A 17,939-nucleotide genomic window follows, 5' to 3' on the forward strand; every position below is an offset into this window, starting at 1 on the left:
GTGCTCACTAACCAACGAATGGATAAATAAAGTGTGGTATATGCATACAATAGAAAATTATTCTGTTGTAAAAAAGAATGAAGTCCTAATGCTTGAGAGAATATGGATGAATTTTCAAGACATCATAATGAGTAAAATAAATCAGGCACAATAGGACAAATAATGTATGATCTCACCAATTTGAAATAATTATCAGCAAACTCAGAGTCAGATTCTAGAATATCTGTTTTCAGGGAGTGGAGTGGGGATAGTGAATAGAAAATTAAGGCTTAAAATATACAGTGTTCTTATTTGGAATATTGGACAGATTTCTGATCATGGACTTTACACTCAAAACACAAGCAATAAAAAAAAATTAGATAAATGGGAGCTCATCAAAATCTAAAACTTGTATCCTTGAAGGATTTTTATCACAAAAGTAAAACAATAACCTCCACAATGGGAAAATATATTTGGAAACCACATATTTCTGATCATGGATCAGAAATGGTGTTGGTAGAGAACATTGTGAACATAATTAACAGGACTAAAATATATATTTGAACAAGATTGAAATGGGACATTTTAGATTGTATATATAGTAGCAGAATAAAAATTAAAGAAATAAATCCATGGCATTAAGCTACAAAACAGTAAACTGTAATTTAACCATGCATTATAGTTGATAGTATAACTATAAAAAATGTGTTACCATTGATTGTAGCAAGTGTTCCACACTAATGCAAGGCATTAATGAGAGGGTGACATTTGGGAAAAAAATGTGATTGTATGTGTGTGTGCATGAGTGTGTGTGTTTTGAGGATTTAGCTAGGAAGTAAAAAGATAAATGTCTAAGTCAAGATCTCAAAAACACTGGAAGGTTTTCTTGCTTTTGTGGTAATTGAAAAATTCAAGTAAAAGAAATCCCAAACAGATGTGTAAAAGTCAAAAATGATTGCAAACAAAATAGTGTTATATGGGTGAACTTTCAGATGATGAGAAATGGATAGATTTACTTTCAAGTTAACAGAAAGATTTCGCATTGGTGAGAGCCTTACAGCAGTATAAACTTTAACAACTTGGTATTTTGTTTAGTCTTATAAAAAGTTATAAATAAGTTTTTCCATTCTCCTTCCTTCCCTCCCAGTTTTTCTTCTTTCCTTCCCTCCTCCCTCCATTTTTGCCCTGCTCCTCCTCATCTTCCTCTTTTTCTTCTTTCTCTCTCCCTCCTTCTCTCTCTCCCTTCTCCACCCATTTACCTTTCCAGACCAAGCTGTGCCTCAATTGAAATTTGCGTTGTGACCACTTGAAATATTATCAATTTATTCCTAAAAAGAGTAGATTACTATTAAGTCATCATGCATAAAATAAACAGTTTATTGCCCGATTTTCATTATCATCTTTAAGTCAAAATTACTTCAATTAATTACACTTGGTACATATGATTTCTTGCCACAGATCAACATGAACTAATTACATCTATTTCCTCTCAAAATGCATTTGCTAAAAAGAAAAGTGCCAATGATCCGTTCTTCCTACGTTCTTACTCCAAGAAGCACCATAGTTTAAAATATTTATTATATCTTCATTTATTTCTTCTCTTATGCTCTCCTTTCTTTATGTAGATCCAAATTCCTGATCTATATTAATGTCTTTGCTTATGAATAGCTTCTTTTAATATTTCTTGAAGGTAAGTCTGCTAACAATGAAATTTCTCATTATTTTTATCTGAAAAAAATATTTATTTCTCCTTAACATTAGAAGGATAGTTTCACTGGATTTTGCATTGGTGGCTGTATTAGTTTTCTGTGACTGCCAGAACAAATTTGCAAAAACTTGGTGGTTTAAAACAACATTAATTTATTCTCACACAGCTCTAGAAACCAAAGTCTGAAATCAAGGTTTTAGCAGGGTCATGCTTCCTCCGAAGACTGTTGTAAAAGCCTTTGCTGCCATATCCAGATGCTGATGGCCCAGGCATTCCTTGGCTTCTACAGCATAACTCCAATCTCTGCCTCTGTCTTTACAAGACCTCCTTTGATTCTTCTTCCTTTCTCTACTCATAAGAACTATTGTCATTGGATTTATGGACCATTCTAATCCAAGATAATCTCACTTCTTTTTCCTTAATTAATTTATCTAGCAAAGGCACTTTTTCCAAATAAGGCCACATTCCTACATTCTGAGGAAACATATCTTTTTGGGGGATGCTGCCATTTAACCGACTACAGTTCATCCACTGGCCTCCCAAAATCCATAACTGAGATACATACAAAGTGCATTCACTCTATCCTGACATTATCCCAAATCTTAAAATGTTAAAACATCAATTTCATGCTCAAGACCTCATCTAAATATCAGCTTAAAATGCCCCAAATTCCATCTTCTAAACTACCTAAATCAGGTATGGGTGAGACTTTGGGATATAATTCATCTTGGGCCCAAATTCATCTCTTTCTGTGAACCTGTGAAAAATAGAAAACAGGTTTTCTACTTCCAAAACACAATGGTGAGACAGCCATTCTCATTCCAAGAGAGAAATTGGGAGGAATATATAGTCATTGATCTCTAGCAAATTCTAAATCAATTAGGGCAAATTCCACTAGATTTCAAGGTTTGGGAATAACCCTCTGTGGCTCTTCATTCTGACATCTGGTCTTCAGTGACTTTGTTGGTCTCAGCCTCTGAGACATTCTTCTCTCTTCTTGAAGGGTAATGCATGTTTGTAGCTAAACTGCTCTATCAGCCCATTTCCTGTTTGTAGAATTGTGTAAGTTTAATAGCACTCTTCTACTTCAGCTCATCACTGCCTCTGTCAGTCCAAGCTTGTAGTATTTCTGATAAAAACCTTTTGTAAAGAGCAGGGTTGTAGGGGATGGTATACTCTGTACTTTTTTTGCCTGATTTTTCTGTAAATCTACATCTGCTGTAATGAAAAAAGAAAACGAAGAAGGCTTGTGTGTGTCCCATGTATTTCATGATAATCGATACCATTAGACAAGAGGCCCTCTACAGATTCTTCCTGGACAATCTCATCTTTATTTCTGGCTTCTGCTGAGATGGTTGAGTGGATCCATGAGTCACACACCTAATCTCTTCAGTGAAAGATTGCCCAGCCACAACCTTATCCCTGTCTTCAGAGTAGCCTTTTCAGAGAGTGAATTTTAGCATCCTTCGTAATCTGAATAGGAAGGGGACCTTCTTAATCATTAAGTGCTGGTTCCATTTTGTTTTAACAGTTTCTTTTTCAAGTCATTACTTTCCTCTCATATTTTACTGTAAGTAGCAAGGAAAACCTAGGCTGCACCTTCAACACTTTGTTTGGAAATGTCTTCAACTAAATATCTGAATTGATCACTTTTGAGTTCTGTTTGCATTCGACAGCAGAAGACAGTTTGGCTAAGTTTTCTGCCACTTTATAAGAAGGACTGCCTTTCCTCCATTTTCCAAAAACATATTCTTCATTTCTTTCTGAGACCTCACCTGATCACTTTTAATGTTCATATTTTGACCAGCATTCTGTTCATTATGATATATGTATTCTTTAAGATGAAAGAAGCTTTCTCTACTGTGTTCCTTATATCCTGCTGAACTCTCAACAGACTCTCCTTTAACATCCATATTTCTACCAACAGTCTTTTCAAGGCATCCTATACTTTTGCTTTTGTGGTTCTCAAAAGTTTTCCGTCTTATACCTATTACCCAATTCCAAAGCCACTTCCACATTTTTAGGTATTTTTAGAGCAGCACTCCACCCCTGGTACACAATCTATATTAGTTTCTTATAGCTGCCATAACAAATAAATATAAAAATCATGCCTTGTCACAACAGAAATTTTGTTTTCTAACAGTTAGGAAGCCAGAACTCTGAAATCCATGTTCTGGTAAAGCCATGCTTACTCTGAAGTCTCTAGGGGAAAATCTTTGTTTTCCTCTCCCAGAGATTCTGAGCCCAGGCATTCCTTGACCTGTGGCAGCATAACTCTGCCTCCATCTTTATATGGCTTTCTCTTTGGTGTCCTCCCTTCCCTTCCCACCCTTCCCTTTCCTTCCCTTCCCTTCCTTTCCCTTCCCTTCCCTTCCCTTCCCTTCCTTTCCTTTCCCTTCTCTTCTCTTCAGGATGCTTGTGAATGCACTTAGAGTTAAACCTAATACAGTATAATCTCATCTCAAATAGGTTCACATACACATGTTTCAGATAAGTATATCTTTTTTGAGGGGAACGCAGTTCAACCCACTACAGTGATTTTCATCCAATTTTGGGTGGTAACTTTTGACTAGATTTTTTCCCAGGAGATATGTCTGCACCCATTCAAGGTGGTTTGCTTACTGGAGCTTTTTAAAAGGGAACCATTTTGGGAAAAGCTTTAGAATCCATGCAGCCAGAGACCTTTGAATATGAAGAAGGAAAATGCCCTTGGAGGAGCTTCATGAAACAAGAAGCTGGGAGAGAAAGCTAGCAGCCTTCGCCATGTGGCTTTCCAGTTGAGAGGGAAACCCAGAACTCCATTGGCCTTCTTGAACCAAGGTATCTTTCTCTGGATGCCTTAGATTGAACATTTTCATAACTTTGCCTTAATTTGGATATTTTCATGGCCTTAGAACTTTAAACGTGAAACTTAGTAAGTCCCCCTTTTTAAAAGTCATTCTGTTTCTGGTGTTTCGCATTCCAACAACTTTCAAACTAGAACACGTGCTTTGAAATTTTTTTGTAGTTGAAAGCTGATCATTTTGTTTGGATAATAGGAACTGAAATAAATAGATACTTAAGTTAATCTGGCTAGAAGTTGGGCTCTCTTTAATGGTAACTGTAGTCAAAAGGCAAAAACAATTCTTCATAGCCCTGTAATGCCTTTGTTGTTGTCTCCCCCAGGTATTCCTCCTGAGATATTGTCTCTGTCTTGCAGCTCTGGAGCTGTAATTACTGTTATTACACTTAAGCCCTGTAGAGATGGTGGCAGTCTTTGGGGGTGAGGAAGCACTGTATAATGTTATGATCAAATTTCAGTCTTTTAGTATTCCTGTGTCTTTGGGCTGTGACATTCACAGTGTTTCTTACTTTTTTTTTTTACAACCTCTCCCGCTGTTAAGTAATAAAGGAAGACTAAAGTGGGCTAGAATGGAAAACATGTCATTCCTCCATGCAGAAAAGGCCTTTATTGTGTATAATGCATTAGTGTATTCATAATAATTACTCTTCTCCCCTGCCAGAACCAGGACGGGATCTTTCTTGGTTCTCCAACTTGAGAAACTGGTGGGTTTCCTGTAGATAAAACCAATATAAGTGTGGGGATTTCCATAAGACTTCAGCCCCAAAACTTTCTATCAGGCTAGTCCAAACACAGCCTGTAACAATTATTCATAATTGCTATTTTAGTATTCCTACCTATTTAAGGCTCTAGCAACCTTTGATCCAGGTAAGCAGGCTTCACCTGTGACTCTGAATTCATCTATCCCTCCAGATTTGGAGGTGGTAGTTTGACCTGCAACCTCAGTTCTCTGATGGGAACAAGAAAATCCACTGATTTTTGGTTTGTTCTCCTTTATATGGTAAGGATAGGAATGACAAGTTCCAAGGTCATTATATTCTGGAGCTGAAACCAGAAGTCAAGATGCATCATAACATAATATACTTGGGCTCTTTCAGAGATGATATTGACAACAAATGATTCAGCATAATTAAAATAGCATGACAAGACATATTCCAGAAAGTGATCCTTTGGATAAGTTCCTTTCCATTTCAGAAATCTTATATAAACTAGAACCATTCTTGCCTGTAGAAACTGAGAATATTACTTTAAGACCCAAATTATGAAATTCACAACATCAGCATTGTTTTAGTTTCCTTGGCTGCTTCTGCAAATACCATGAAATGGGTCAGGTTAAGCAATGGGAATTTATTAACTCATGAGTTTGAGGCTAAGAGAGAGACCAAATTAAAGTGTCCTCGAGGCAATGCTCTCTTTCCAAAGACTGGCATTCTGGGGTTGGCTGCCAGTGATCATTGGTCCTTAACTCCTCTGTCACATGACAATGTGTGTGGCAGCTTCCCCTGGCCTTTTCATTCTCTTCCAGTTTCATTTGAATTTCATCACCTTGCTTCTCATGGGTTTTTCTCTGTGTCTGAATTCCATTCACTTTAAAAAGGACTCTTATAATAGGATTAAGGCCCATCCTGATTCTGGTGGGCCACCCCTAAACTGAGGTAAATTCATCAAAAAGTTCTAGTGACATTGAATTCACACAGACAGGAATGGATTAAGATTAAGAACATGCTTTTCTGGAGTGTGTACAGCTCCAAACCACTACAGGCATTTACTACTTTTTCACAACTTTCTGCTCTCCTTCCTCTGACTGTTCCTCTTGCTTCTTCCCAATAGTGAGGCTGGGGTGGAACTTCCAGATGTGAGTTGGTCCTCATTGTGTATTACCTGTCTTTTCTCCTTAGGCTCCTATTTTGAGGAATATCATCATCTCTTCCCTAGAATTTGTCAGCAAGTCCTTTTGCCATAATGTGACTCCATTTCTGATGTTTGACTACTGACAATTTCCAAGCCCTATCTCTCTCCATTCTCTTCTTGCCCAACAGCTGAAAAGCCCAATTAGAAGGCCCTCCCCTCCCCCACTGGGTTGCTAGCCAAAAACTCAAACAGTGGAAATCCCAGCCTATATAGGGATACCTACCCTGGACCCACCACCTAATCACAATTAAAACCAAAGCCATTTGTCCCTTCCTTTGCTCAAGCCATTTCTCATCAGCTTTCTTTCCTTCCATGCTCTCCCAGTAAAGTCCTGCATGTGAGTAATAAAAGTTTTCATACACTCTTAGTGCATGCTGACATCATCAGTCTCAATGTGACAACCCAATTTTGTATAGGGGTGTGGGTTAAGGAATGGGAGGGTGAGGGTGATACTGACTTCCACAGAAGAGCAACAAAATTCCTTTCCTTTCTCATTTTCCCCAAATCTTTCGATCATCTGACATCTATTCTCAACTCATGTAAGGCAAAACTCTTCAGTGCTACATCTCCTATGTCCTCATTGTTTCTTGAATCCAATTTATTCAGGTTTTCACACACACACATCTCCCCATGTAATCTTTTCTTGCCCAGGTCACCAAAGATCTCCACATTGTTTAATCCAAAGATCAATTCTCAGACTTCTAGCCTGAGCTCAAAGCAGCATTTGACTTTGTTAATTACACTTTCCACCTTGAAGCATTTTCTGCTGCTGGCTCTAAGACACCATAATTTCTTAGTTTGCCCCTACTGCACTGGCTGCTGCTTCTTAATCTTTAACTTGTTTCTCCTCATCTTTCTGACCCCTAAATGTTGGAGTACTCCAGAGTTCCACCCTTAAACCGCTCCTCTTCTTTTGTGCCCAGACCACTTTCTTGGCAACACATGTATGGACTGAAAACTTCCAAAATTCCACCTCAAATCTTTAACTTTCTCCTAAATTCCAGACTTGTATATCTAGCTTCCTATTCAGCATCTCTGCTTGGATGCCTTAATATCCACTTTAAATTTAATCATGCCCTCACCTGAGTTCCTGATAGTCTTCCCCTGAAATTTTCTCCACCGGAAGCTTGCATTATTTCATTTAATTGCCATTCCATTTTTATCTCTCATATTTTATATCTAATTGTCAGAAAACCCTGTTGTCTCTATCTTCAGAGTATTTCCAGAAACTACATTCTCACTGCTTATACTGCTACCACACAGGTCCAAAAACATTATTAACAACTAAATTATTTCAATAATCATCTCACTAGTCTTTAACATTTTCCCTCACCGCCTGTCAACACAGCAGTCAGAGTGATTGTCTCAAAATACAAAGCACATTGTGTTTCTCCACTGCTCAAAACTCTCCAATGGGTTTTCAGCTTAGTCAGAGTAAAAGCCAAAGGTTGTATAAGAACCTACAAGTTTATAAATGATCTGGCATCCAATTATCCATCTGGGCTCATCCCCTAATATTCACCTCATTATTTCCTCCATTCCAGCCACATTAACCTTTGTGCTATTCTTGGAACATTCCAGGTATGCTCCAATGCTTAAGTCTTTGTATTGGTAGTACCTCTGTTTTAATTTGGTAATGCTGCATAAATGCAATATACCAGAAATGGAATGGCTTTCATAAATAGAGATTTAGTAAGTTACAAGTTCACAGTTCTAAGGCCATAAAAATATGCAAATTAAGGTATCCAGAGAAAGATACCTTGACTCAAGAAAGGCCCATGGTGTCCAGAACACCTATGTTAACTTGGAAGGCACATGACTAGTGTCTATTGGTCCTTTGGTTTCTGGTTTCAAGCAGCTTTCCCTAGAGTGTTTTCTTTTTGCATCTCCTTCTGTGTTGACTCTGAGGTTCTCAAAAAGATTTCCCTTTTAAAGGACTCTAGTGAACTCCAGACTCCCCTTCAATGGGTGGAGTCACATGCCCATCTAATCAAATAGTCACACCCACAAATAAGCATGCCACATCTCCATGATAGTAATCTGATCAAAAGGTCACAACCACAATGGAGACCGTCAGTCTATGGAAATAATCTAATCAAAGAGTCCACCCTAGACCATAGTTATGCCCCCACAAGGTTGGATTAGGAAAAAAAACATGGCTCTTCGGGGGATACATGACATCTACAAACCAGTCCAAGCATTTTTGGGAATTACTCCCCTATATAAATGCAAGATCCAAGCACATACTTATCAAATCCATCTAAGTATTTCTCACTGAAGCCTTTCCAAATCATCTTATATAACCTCTCCTTCTACTAGGCACTTCTTGTATTTCTTCATTGTTTTTTACTCCATAGTATTTGATACTATCTAATATCCTATATTAATATTTTTTAATTAGGGTGTTTAGTTTCCATCTCATGAATAGAATATAATTGCAATAGGAGTAAAGGTATTATTTCTGTTTTGTTTTCTCCTGTATCCAAAATACTTGGAAAAATGTCTTACTTACAGTAAGCACTCAATAAATATTCATCAGATAAAAAATATTCCTCTTCCTTCCAATTCTAATTGTCTGATTTAGGCTTCATCAATTCTTTCTTACCCTTTTATATCTGTCACCTAACTTGTTTGCCTTTTTTAACATTCAATTCCTAAAATCCATCATTTCCTAAAATGATTTTCTGAAGCATATCACTGCTCATGTTATCTCTAGGTTCAAAATCATCATTGATTCCCCCATAATCAAAGATAACTTTGTTTGCTTGCTTGTTTTTTCAAATACTGGAATGCAACAGCATTACTAGATTCTTCTACCTTAGAGTTCAAGGTTTCATCTCAAGCATTTTCAATATGAATCTATAAAATGAGGACATGGCACATCAAATTTTAAAAAATAAAATAAAATGTGATTGTGAAGTACAACACTTTTCCAGAAGTACAATCTCAGGAACCTTAGGTCCAAGATAACTAAAAAATCTGACCCCAATAACTTTCCTGTCTTCTTTTTCCCTCTTCTACTTTATCCACCTAATGCATGATAAAGTACAGACAACTAAGAAATGGTATGTCTTAGAATAGGAAGAGTTTGTTGCATATGCAAAAGGAGATATATGAGCTACTTAAACAAAATAACAGGTAAAGGAAGTTTGTTTTGCTGGGAATGGAAAATCATCCACAATCTTTAATATTTACTTTGTCTAACTATATGGCTAACTTTAAAGGGATAGTTATGTGAAAAAAATTCTACTTGGTGAAAAAGCATGTGTCCATTACAAATTATGGTTTAAGTTCAATATTGAGGATCAATTAAAATGTACTTATTTTAAATCTATGCTAAAAGATTTTCTTAATAAGGAAGTTTTATTGTTTAGTTTGATTCGCCACTCTCAATCACCAAGAATTAAATAGTTAAATTTTATATTGTGCAAGGTACAACTGACAAATTGTATGGCCAGGTTTTATTCCTTCCATCATTAAAAATTTGTTACTAATATAAATGTGCCAGATTGAGTTAGATAACCCAGGAAAGCAAGTAACATGCTCTAAATCTTAATCCCACACCTCTGGGTGTAACCCATTGCAAATAGAACCTTTTGAATATATTATTTTTAGTTAAGTCATGGCCAGCTAACTCAGGATATGTTACTACAGTTACTGGAGGACTTATACAGAGAAAGTCACAAAGAGAAGTATGAAGTCAGAAGTCAGTGGGAATCCAGAAAAGAAAGAAAAGCAAATTGCCATGTGATTAGAAAGTCAAGGAACCCAAGGTTGGTCAGTGTTTCTGTTTGCTAAAGCTGTTGGAATGCAATTTACCAGAAATGGATTGACTTTTATAAAAGGATGTATTAAGTTACAAGTTACAGTTCTAAGGCCATGAAAATGTTCACATTAGGGCATCAGCAAGAAGATACCCTCACTCATGAAAAGCCAATTGCATCCAGGATTTCTCTGTCATGTGGGAAAGCACATGGTGATGTCTGCTTTACTTTTTCCTGGCTTCTGGTTTCAAATGGCTCTGTCAACTTCTGGTGTCTCCTGCAGTATTTTCTTCTGTATCACCAAATATCTGTGTTCTCTCTAAAATGTCCCTCTCTTAAAAGACTCCAGTAAGTGGGTTAAGACCTATCTTGAATGGACAGTGTCACATCTCCATGGAAACAACTTAATCAAAAGACCTAACCCACAACTGGGTGGGTCACAGCTCCATGCAGACAACCTAATCTAAAGGTCCCACTCAACAATAGGCCTATCTCCTCAAGACTGGATTAGAAGAATGTGGTTTTTCTGGGGTATATGACAGTTTTCAAACCAGCAAAGACAGGTAGCCAGAAAACTCCTCCTGTGACCCAGGAGGAAGCAAGCCTCTAGGCTCTGAAACTGTGAGCCAATAAATTCCTGTTCTTAAGCCAACCTATTGTGTCATATGTGTTTTGGCTGCCAGGAAACTAGTATAACAAACAATGCAAATTATTGATTTTTATTTTTAATAAACAAAAATTAATTTTGAGATAGGAATATCTACATACCTCTAAATTTTAAGATCTTATGGTAACTAAAAAAACTTTATAGAATATTAATAAACAGGCAAAACTACAGATTACAGAAACTGTAAACTTTAGGGGTTTAATTCATCCATTCTATAATACAATTATTAAAGTTATAGCACAATATGACTAGAAGTATAAAGGGAAGATATTCGTAATAAGCCTTGTTTTAGTTTGTAAACATTGCCAGAACATAATACATCAGAATCAGAATTGCTTTTAAAAAGGGACACTTATTAAGTTGCAAGTTTACAGTTCTAGGCCATGAAAATGTCCAAACTAAGGCATTCAGGAAAAGATAGCTTGACTCAAGAAAGGCCAATGGGTCTAGAAAACCTCTGTCAGCTGGAGAGGCACATGGTGATATCTGCTGGGATCTCTGGCTTCTCATTTCAAACGTCATCTATGGGGCATTTTCTTTCTTCACACCAAAAGGTCTCTGGCTATATGGGCTCTATTGGCTCTCTAGGTCTTTCCAAAATGATTCCCTCTTATAGGACTCTAGTAAGCAACCCCACCTTGAATGGTTGGAGATACATATCCATGGAAACCATTTAATCAAAATTAATTGGGTGGGTCACATTACCATGGAAACAATAAAAAACATCCCACCTAGGAACATTGAATGAGGATTAAAGAACTTGGTTTTTCTGGGGTACACAACAGATTCAAACTGGCACAAACCTCAGAGCACTTCTAATGGACTGAATATATTTTATTTCTTTTAAAAAGTCCTGACAACATCCCTGTGCATGAAATGTTACTTTATTGCAAGGAATATTTTGCTCCCTACATGAATTTTGCCTTTTGCTTCCTATTATTTGCAATTTCATTCATTTATATGTTTAAAATTTAATCCCATCCTCAAGAGAACATTTACTACCCCTTTTATAGTCCCTCTATAACCTGGGTACTTTGTCAGTATATGAATAACCAGGTTTCATTTAAGTGTTATAACCCCATCAATTTGACTTTAAGAATGGTTAAAGCAAAATTATTTGCTTATATTATCCAACTAGCCTCACATTTTAATTTGATTAAGCCAGAACTTTTGAAAAAACTCTTCCATATAACATATGCCCCTATAATATCTGACCAGAGGTGATTAGGCGACCTGCAAATCATTGCCCCAAAAAGATCCAATCCACAAGCTGGGACACCCTTTGGATTTCTTTACTAGGAATCTGAAATTGGAATCCTGAGAGACTGAGACGTCAGTTAGCAGAATAAGCTAAAAAGCAGACATTGTAAGCACAGATAAGTAGCAATAAAGAGAAACTAGAGGAAAGTTCTAGAAAATACAATTGCTTTACAACAGGAGTGTGCTGTTTTGTAATTGTAATGTAGCCTAGAAAAGCCATGTTCTTCTAATCCAATTTTGTGGGAGCAGATCTGTTGTTGGATGGGAACTTTTGATTAGATTGTCTCCATGGAGATGCGACCCGCCTATTCAAGGTAGGTCTTAATCAGCTTACTAGAGTCCTTTTGGAGACAAATCTTTTAGAGAAAGCTTAGACACAGATGTTTGGAGATGCTTAAAGAGCCATTTGAAACTAGAAGCCCAGAGAGAAGGGGAGCAGATGTAGCCATGTGACTTGCCATGGGAAAAAAAGAAACCCTGCACATGATCGGCCTTTCTTAAGTGAAGGTATCTTTTTGTTGATGCCTTGATTTGGACATTTTCATGACTTAGAACTGTAAGTTATAACCCAATAAATCTCCTTTGTAAAAGCCAGTCCATTTCTGTTATATTGCATTCCGTCAGTATTAGCAAACCAAAACAAGGAGCAATCCCAATTTTTGCCTTTCCAAGGCCTCGTTTTTCAGTCTTTGTGGATTTCTATCACATTTTCATATCCTTTCCCTATATTTAGCAAACCTGAATGGATTTCTGTTCTTGATAATGAAAGAATCCTAAAGTCTTTAAAACACCACCTATACAATCATTCTGTTGTGTATGTGTATATGTTTTGCATGGATTCTTCTTTATATTTCATGTTTTTGTATATTTTATATAATTTTCTAGGTTTTGCAAAAATAGAATTCATTGTATTTAATTAAGCTGAAGAGATATATTAAACAATAAAATCAATGTAGTCAGTAATAAAATTGTTTTGCTCTCTATTTGGTTGCTTTTTTGCTTAAAAAAAAGCTAACAGTGTGAATTGGTGTGTTTTTTCTAAAATATTAAACTATTTGAAAAACCATGTCTGAATTGTTCCCTAACATTCAAGTAAGAGGTTTGTTTTACATGCCAAATCTTCTATGTTTTATTTATGTTTAAAGTGATCTGTGACTGGAAATCACCTAACTGCAAAGCCTAAACTACCCTTAACTGCACAACTGATAGCCGTGAAAATTGACAGCACAATACTTATAAAACTATAAAACTTACTAAGTAAAGAAATGCCTTATAATTCAACCCTGATATCATACGTTACCTGAGTCTTAAAGCCTTGAGCAGCCTCTCTTTGAACAAAAACTTTTAAAATTAGATCTTTGAGCTACAGGGGAAATGAGCCTAATTTGTTTTTAAATTAACATTTCAACAACTTGATTAAAAATAAGGTCTCATACACAAGTTCATCTAAACAACTTCAAATAAAAAAAGCAATTGACTACATGATGCCAAGTATCTCGATATTTAAGATTATGTATAGAAAACAGGTAATTAAATAGCCAGTATTGCCATTTTCCATTCAGAGTGTCACATAAAAATATTTCCATGTACACTGACAATTAAAAAATTAATTATGGCAAATGTAGAGTTAACTCTGCTCTTTAGCTCATTTAATCATTTTGTTTCAATCATCACTCTATGAAAGTGGTTCCCTGGACTACCTGAATTAGAATCACCTAGGAACTAGTTAAAAATAAAAATCTCAGTCTCTATCCCAAACAAAATGAATTTGAGCACGGAGCCCAGTAATCTTTGTTTGAACAAACTGTCTGGATGATTGTAATATAGCTGAAGGTTAAGGAACATGTCCTGGGAGAAATATTTTTGAGCAAAGTACACTGTGCTAAGATGTAGAAAATCAAGTAATTTAAAACATAATATGTGGTCATGCCAGCAGATACCCCTCCTATCTGCATGAAGCATCATTTATTTGAAGTTCATTTGATGCCAATGTGTTCTTTGATTTGGTATTGCTCCAATGTGCAACTCAAGCGGGTGGCCTGCATTTCATAATCTATCGGGTGGCCCCTCCTGCAGGTACCTAGAGCACCGTTGTAACAATGAACACCTCATGCACTCCATTCTTCACCATTCTGGGCATTCATGTGGCACAGTGCAAAAAGCACTGAGATAAATAGAGAGTGTCCATCATGTCACCAATGTCTTTTTATTTCACAATTTTTGTGTGAGCCTCTTTAAAGTTGAATCCATACTTGAATTTGTGTTCAAATTTTCTCTTGAGTATGCATGCTCTGTGCATGTGTGTAAATTATATACGGATTTACAGAAACTTCTTTTTTAAACATTTTGTGAGATTAGGAAAAAATGCTTTGTGTGGCTATTGTGTCTGCTTTGGGGATTTTTTTTTTTAATTATCATCAACTTGAGGGTGTGGCTATCTCGTACATAAGAACCATATAGTACTCAAAGCCAGCCTTGGGATTTCTACTGCCTCTGGAAAACTATTTGGTAAGATATGGATTTGGCTTCAGTCTCCAGCACTCCATATGTTTGATTTAGAATATTTTCCATGTTGTCACTATTTTTTCACAGATGCACAGATGAAAGGCAAAGTGGATTAAGCTGCCATAAAATACTAAGCTGTTTTTACAACAACCACACAATGACTATCAGTGAATTCCTGCTGAAAACTGACATGGGCAGGCTCTCTTGTTTTTTGCCTTTATATTTAGGTACCATAAAAGCAAGGATTGGAAGAAACTCAAAGAAGTCTTCCAGTACCTCATTCTGTCTTAATAATGCTTATACTTTGATCCACCCAAACAGAAAGTTAATTTATCTTTTTAGCTTTCAAGTGTACAAAAAGTAAAACATGACAACATTCCAATTTAAAGATCTTCAATTTACTTTAGCACCTAGTGATTAATTGATTCACTTCTGTTGATTAAAGCTGATTTAATCACCTATTGATTACCTGTGCCAGGTATGTACAAACAAACACGTTATTGCTCTTTCCCTTAAAAATTTTCCTTAAAAAAAAATTCAACAAATGCTAATGCAAAAATAGGATAGTCGTTTGGAGAAAGAACGAAATGTGACCGCTGCTACACAGCATACAAAAAAAAATCTCTACTAATAGCCTCAAATTAAACTTAGTCAAGAACAATATATGTTAAATACTATACACATTGAAAAGAACTTTACAGCATTCATGTGAGGTAGATTATTATTGTTATCCTCATTTTATAGAAAAGGAAACTGATTTTCTCAAAGGTGCATAGAAGTCTTCTAACTCCAAAGCCTCTTCTTATTCCATTCCATCATGTTACCAATTAACTGGTGCCATCACGCATTGTGTTTTTTCTCAGAGGGATTTTTGAACAGTGAGTGGGGTCAGGACACTAACACGAGACAGAAATTATCCTGGGGTATCTGCTCCTCTGAAGATAATTCCTAGGAGAAGACAGTCTCAAAAAACTACTGAATGTTTATACATTTATCTAATAAAAACATGATTTTATCCAGTTTACCTCCTGAATAATGGCAGAAAATGTTAATGAACCTCATCTAATTTGAAATTTAGTTCTAGATTCTTTATTCACAAAGAACTTAAGATGACAACAAATATTTAGAATTAACAAGTAAAATTAAAACTCCTGGACATGATTGATCTTGTCTAAACTTTATTTTCTGAAGATTTATGTTTATATTGAATGCACTATAATGCCTTAGTAAAGTTTATAGCATCATATACAAATTGGTTTCATGGAACTCAGACTTTGTTTTCAATCTACTGGCTTCTTCATTTTGTTGTACACAAAGATGGGTTTCACAAAATGTATTCTTCCCATGAGTTTCTGATGATGACTGTTCCTTTCATTTAAGTAACCCTTCTCATTCCTTGTCTCAGTATGAACAATTTGAACAGGAGATTAGAGGCAGGAGGAAGACTGCAGCAGGTTGAGCCACAATTGATTATTATTGGAGTAGATACAATGAGTATACATTACTCTATTACTCTAGTTAGGAGATTTTATCAAAAACTGTTGTTGCATTTTTTACATTTAGAGACGAAAACCCATTCAAGAGGTATGAATTTTTTATTACCAGATGCTCTAGTTTGCTAGCTGCTGGAATGCAATATACCAGAAACTCAATGACTTTTAAAAAGGGAAATTTAATAACTTAAAAGTTAACAGATTTTAGGCTGTGGAAATGTTTCGATTAAAGCAAGTCTATAAAGATGTCCAATCTAAGGCATCCAGGAAAAGATACCTTGATTCAAGAAGGCTGGTGAAGTTCAGGGTTTCTCTCTCAAGTGGAAAGGTGCATGGTGAACACAGTCAATGTTTCTCTTTCTGCTGCAAGTGCACATGGTGAACATGACATCATCTCCTAGGTTATTCTCCAGCTCTGTGGGAGACATTTTCCTTCTTCATCTCCAAAAGTCGCTGACCAGTGGACTCTCTGCTTCATGGTTCTGTGACTTTCTGTCATCCTTCTCTGCTCTCTCTGAATCTCCAGGTTTCTCCAAAATGTTTCCTCTTTTATAGGATTCCAGTAAACTCAAGACCCACCTGAATGGGTGGAGTCACGTCTCCATCTAATCCAGTTTAATACCCACATTTGATTGAGTCACATCTCCACGGAGATAATCTAATCAAAGTTTCCAACATACAATACTGCATAGGGATTAGAAGAAATGGCTGCTTTTACAAAATGGAATTAGGATTAAAACATGGCTTTTTCAGGGTACATACATCCTTTCAAACTGACACACCAGATAATCAAATGCAAGAAATGCCATGCATTAAATTAAAGTAAACATGACTTGCAGTCCTCTACCCATAGGATGACAGGATGTTCAGGTATTTGGAAAGCTTACATTATCCTTGGGATTTTATAAGTATTCATATCCCTACACTGTCCCAGGAACACAGGAGAGGACCTAGAGTATATATTTGTCCAACATTGGTTCAAAAGTCCTGGAGGAGCCCTATTCCTTTCAGTGGGCCACAAAGATGCCCCTCAAAGCCTTAATTCCATGGTCATACATAAAGGGCCATCATCAATGTGTTCCAACCCACCACGTCCAATACCAACCCACACAAGAAGTTTGCAGCCACACCCCTTATTATGCATGTGACTTGCAGAGTATACAGGAAGATAGGGAGGAGATCTTTGCCAACACTCAGTCCTCACAGCATGAGAATTTTATCCTTTGCCCAGATCAGGTTGCAGCATCTCTCTGCTCTCTGCCTCTAACCTCTGCTGTCCAGTAACCATTATAATTCCACATGGCTCCTGAACACATGGAATGTGGCCAGGCTGAATTAGGTGTGCTACATGTATAAAATTAATACTGCATTTTAAAGACTTTATATGAAAAACAATAATATAAAGTGCCTCATTAACAATTCTATATTGATTACATATTAAAGGGATAATATTTTGGATAGTGCTACTCTAAGACAATTTCAGCAAAATTTGTTGATGAGCCTGCCCTAATCAATAATGCCCTGGAATGTAACTTATTACACAGTGTTCCCCAAAAAAAGAGAAAAAACAATCATACATCTATATATCCCCAGAAGAGCTTAGAAGGGTAAAATATTGGCTATTCTGGAAGAAGCAGAGAGAAAAATACTTCTTTTTGTGCTTGTTATTTTTGTTTGTTTGTTCTTAAGATACCTCTAGAAAGAAAAATACACTGTGAATTTCTCAGTTAGAAATACTTCAGAACCATCAGGAGTCCTGTGAGATTGAAACATAGACCTAAGTTCAGAAAACAGAGCTTGTTTCTCCCTG

General features: G+C 36.4%; 1 long non-coding RNA gene across 1 annotated transcript in view; it reads right to left on the reverse strand.

The window, feature by feature from the left end:
* LOC143663600 (uncharacterized) overlaps positions 1 to 17,939 on the reverse strand; it is a 55,730-nt gene that overhangs the window by 19,572 nt on the left and 18,219 nt on the right. The gene's annotated exons all lie outside the window — the stretch shown is intronic.

The sequence above is a fragment of the Tamandua tetradactyla genome, chromosome 19 (genome assembly GCF_023851605.1).
Source record: "Tamandua tetradactyla isolate mTamTet1 chromosome 19, mTamTet1.pri, whole genome shotgun sequence".
In the NCBI taxonomy this organism is placed as follows: Eukaryota; Metazoa; Chordata; class Mammalia; order Pilosa; family Myrmecophagidae; genus Tamandua; species Tamandua tetradactyla.